The sequence below is a fragment of the Squalius cephalus genome (genome assembly GCF_949319135.1).
Source record: "Squalius cephalus genome assembly, chromosome: 10".
Lineage (NCBI taxonomy): Eukaryota > Metazoa > Chordata > Actinopteri > Cypriniformes > Leuciscidae > Squalius > Squalius cephalus.
This window is the reverse complement of record NC_137131.1, coordinates 22,914,031-22,918,629: the sequence shown is the minus strand read 5'-3', so window position 1 is coordinate 22,918,629 and position 4,599 is coordinate 22,914,031. Positions and strand designations below refer to the sequence as shown.

General features: G+C 37.4%; 1 long non-coding RNA gene across 1 annotated transcript; it reads left to right on the top strand.

Moving 5' to 3' along the window:
* The first annotated feature begins 1,386 nt into the window (after window positions 1-1,386).
* On the top strand, window positions 1,387-3,033 carry LOC307166258. Its single transcript, XR_013822610.1, has 3 exons — window positions 1,387-1,438; window positions 1,514-1,599; window positions 2,637-3,033. It is a non-coding gene; the product is annotated as an uncharacterized lncRNA (long non-coding RNA).
* Window positions 3,034-4,599: the final 1,566 nt, after the last annotated feature.

The window sequence follows — 4,599 nt, the reverse complement described above, 5'->3', positions numbered from 1 at the left end:
AGAAATATAGGCTATCTATTATAGAAAGCTTGAAAAGTCTACTTTTAAACGAAAATATTCAAAACGAAAAGAAATAGGCTATTCTCTGATTATATAATCCATATGGAATGTGTATTTCACATGCATTTCTCTCTGGCGTTCATGGCGAGTCTGCATCGCCAACTCCATCTTTGCAGCATCACAGAAAACACCAGTTTATTAATAAACAATTAAATGTCTCCTTGCTATTTTTGACACATTCATAATTTTGCCGGTTCTTTGTGGCAATCTTTATGCGTGTGGCCGTGCGCTTGAGTGCGGCTATATTATGTACAGGCTACACGCTCATTATCCTGTGTATATAGACTATTTAAGTAATAAAATTAATATAAAGGGGCGATTTGTACACTAATGGCTTAAATGAACAACTACTAGTCGACTAGAAAAAAAACTTTAGTCGGAGGCGAGCGACCCTGAGCGGAATGAGCGAGCGAGCGGAATATTCAGAAATGCGCTCTCCGCTCACGTGCTCTGAACGTAACAAAGCATGACAAATTAAAACTTTATTTCATTTTCTCCGTAGCTTGAACACTCACTTCATTAGGCATAAGAGAGTTGGTTAACGCTGTCCATTTATTTATTTTTATTTCACGTTTTTAAAGTACAATATTATGTTAGTTCACAGCCCCCCACTTGGGGGTGCTGATGCTATGACGAGGGGGCTGCAGCCCCCGCAGCACCCCCCTTCCCGCGCTACTGCTTTTACTTGTTTGTAGGCTACTTGTAAAGGGCTGTTGTCCATTACATTATATGTTTTTACTACTGAAATTCCCACAATGATATCAACATCATATTATTTTAAATGCATCATAGATACATTTTCCAAAGATGTTTAAATGTTGTTCAAAAATATGTTGTACTTGTTTAAATTTGAAAAACAAGAATAACACACCTGACTAATCCTGATTGGTTCCAGAGCCGTTGAACGTCTGTGATTGGTTCTTGTGATAATTATGATTTATGAGCTCACACCTCACGCACTCAGAGCTTGCTGTGTGTTCATTGAATGTGATTATATTTCTAATAATTTAGATTAAGTCTAAATTTAAACTGGAGCGATCGTGTTTCTTTAGAGGACTTGGAGGAAACCACGTGATTAATATGGATTAGGTGACGTTTTTTGCGATTCACTTTTTCAAACGTGAACAGGTAAATCGTTCATCAGAGGGATAAGTTAAATCTCTCAGGTTTCATTAGCCTACGATATCTCAGTTTTTCTTTCTAGGATTAACGGAATTCTTAAATGTTTTGCAACTACTTAATGAGTGATCATGACAGTATTTAGATTTTTTTTCTAACGTTAATAGAAAACGTAACTGTTAGTGTTGTTTTTATTTTCCTCCATCTTCAAGTTTGCATGACGTGTGACATTTGGAACCTCATTATGTTGTGATTCTAGGTAAGATTTGTAATACATTTACGTTTACTTTGCCAGTCATATTTTTGACTCTGTGTAACAGCACGTCTTTTTCAGTTCAGCTACATTCAATTTGACCAATCAGAGCCAAGTTTTTTAAGTCGAATTAGAAGAGATGAAGATACTGCTATCAGAAGTTACTGGTAAGTTTTAGTTGCTGTTTGCATAAATAAATAGCTCACTGTTTAGTTTTTGTCCTAGTTTTTTCTAACATTTTTTCCTAGTTTCCTAGTCTAGCCTAATTTGTGTTCATTCATGTAAAAATCTGTTTACTTAATTGTTTTTTTGGGACAGCTGCAAGTCACTTGTCCTGGCTTACAATATTTTGCACTACTTCTAATTTCCTTAACTCTGTGAAGAGTGTATGTGTTTCTGTACGTAACTTTTTTTTTTACTTTTTTTTATTGCTCTCAAAGTCAAAGGGGGCTGACTAAAACAAGATTAGCATTTGTTGTACATTATAATTATTATTCTTGTTGGCTGGGTATACTTTTTCAGTTAAACAGTTAGCCTAAATTGCCCTTTTTTGCTGTGATACAGTGACATACCATGTAGACTTCACAGTTGTTCAAGAGATATTTTATTAACTCCTTTTCTGAATTACATTAACATTTTATATTAAATGTCTACTGTTAAAATATATGAACTAAGCATTACATGCCATGTTAAAGAATTCCATTTTTACCAGGTGAAAAGACTTACTATTAAATAAATATGTACTTAAGTATGTTTTTAGTACAAAACAAATATACTTTAATGCATTTATAATACATTTAACAGTACGTCTTTTTCACCTTGTATGTACAACAGAGGGAAATGTCAAAACATCATACTGTGTTGTAATAAAAAACGTCTAGGTTACGACCTCTGTTCCCTGAGAACAGGGAATGAGACACTGAATCGATGGCGCTCTGGGGAACACCCACCATGTGAACCGGTGTTTGAAAAGCTGTAAAATCACGGCAATAGAATTTGACTGGCGACAGCCTATGACACGACTCAGAATAATACTCAGAAGTATTAAACTCAGAAGTATTAAAGAGGCGCCTAGAGAACATCGTTCCCCAATAGCATCATCGAAGCAGTGCAAGTTCCCTTTTGAAAGGGAACAGTTACTTTTTTAACAGAGGTTAATTTTGCTTTAATATAAAAATAAACTCCTCTTTTTCCCCTTTCACAGACACTGTGATCAAACAATTTCCAACACGTCTGAGGTGCGAGCACTGATTCGAAGGAAATGCAACGAGGCAAACTCAAAGACCAATCACTCCAATTCACTTGAAGGATGAAGATGGTTTGAGTTGTAACAGTACTGTAACTGTTTGCAGCTACACCAGAACTAACTCAATCCCATTTTCATTAGAGAGATACAGACATGGGGACTTGTGACTTGGTGACTTGGACTCGAGTCGACTCGAGTCGCTATTTTTATGACTTGTGACTTGACTTGACAAAAAATAAAATACTTGAGACTTGACTCGGACTTGGAAGTTAAAGACTCGGGACTTGACTTGACTTGAGACACGATGACTTGAATGACTTGAGTGTTAATCACATCATGTTTTCAGTTTGAATATAAAATATATAAATTATTTTTAAAAATAAAGTTGATTACCCAGCTGGAGCGCAGGCTGAGAATAGCGTTGTCATGACTGGATCACGACACTATCATCAGTCGCGCGCGCCCTCTCGTACCTTGCACACTACGCCCACTTAGATCAGATATCACATCAACATGTCAGCCGGAGCGGTACTGACTCCGAGGGTCATCGCTTTCGGCTTCAAGAATTATTCACAAGATGGCAAAAGACGAACAGCGCTTTGCAAGACATGCAACATTAACATCGCGGACAGCCAGACAGAGCTGCCAACTCACGCATTCACCGTGAGAGACACCAACCCGGTATCACGACAAGACGTGAAATAATCACGTTGGTCCCCTTTGGAAAACGTGTAGATGTCACAGTTTAACGCCCTCAAACGTGAATCTTACACGTACCCTCAAACGTGAATCATACACGTTTGCCATATATTGAAGATATCTGTACAATTTCCTATACCGTTTTATAGATTATAAATGTAAGATCCCTTAACTCTACTCCGACACCTAAACATACCCATTTTATGGACAATATTAAAATGATAAAACGTATGGACAGATATGTGTATGAAAATTGCATTTTTATGAACAATATGGCATTAAAAGATAGTTTGAGCCACGAATCCTACCCCTAAACCTAACCATAACCATTTCTTAAAACTACCTAGAAAACAATTATAAATAAAAACAACAGACAGACGAATCACAATAATTTATTTATGGTTCCTAATAGAATCATAATATACTAACCTTACAACGCAACATCGATTCACAAAATACATAAATTTTATTAGCTTGACGTAATCCAAACCTTCAGAATCCATATATTATTTGCAAGAAAAAGATCCAAACTCAGCCCTTTATCCAGTAATCGTCATCTTGACCGTAAACGTCAAACCCCGTTTGTTATGAATTCAAATTCAAAAATTGCGCCCGAAGCGTTACGACAGGTTACTATGGTTACGGCAATATCAAACGCTCATTGGCTCTCCCTTCGCCTGCTTCGTCACAGATTGCGTCATGCACATTCACAATTTGAAATGAAGCGCGCACTGTGCCGCGCAGCCCTCAGCGAACCGAACCGAAGACGGATTAACATTTTCATGGATTTGAATTAATAACTTAAATTCTGCTCTGTTACCTCATACAAAACCACTGCCAGAGAGGACTGCCACACATCGTCACTTGAACAACTTTTGGTACCGATTTTGACATTTTCTCATTAAATAAATTATTGTGATTGTCTGTCTGTTGTTTTTCTTTAAAATTGTAGCCTACGTAACTTAGTTTTAAGAAATGGTTATGATTAGATTGGGGTAGGATTAGCAAACGTCCCGGGATAATGGTACGTGTAAGATTCACGTTTGAGGGTACGTGTATGATTCACGTTTGAGGGTACGTGTAAGATTCACGTTTGAGGGCGTTAAACTGTGACATCTACACGTTTTCCAAAGGGGACCAACGTGATTATTTCACGTCTTGTCGTGATACCGGGTTGATCCACTGGCACATGCCAATGAAGACCGGATGTGCCACCGGATGT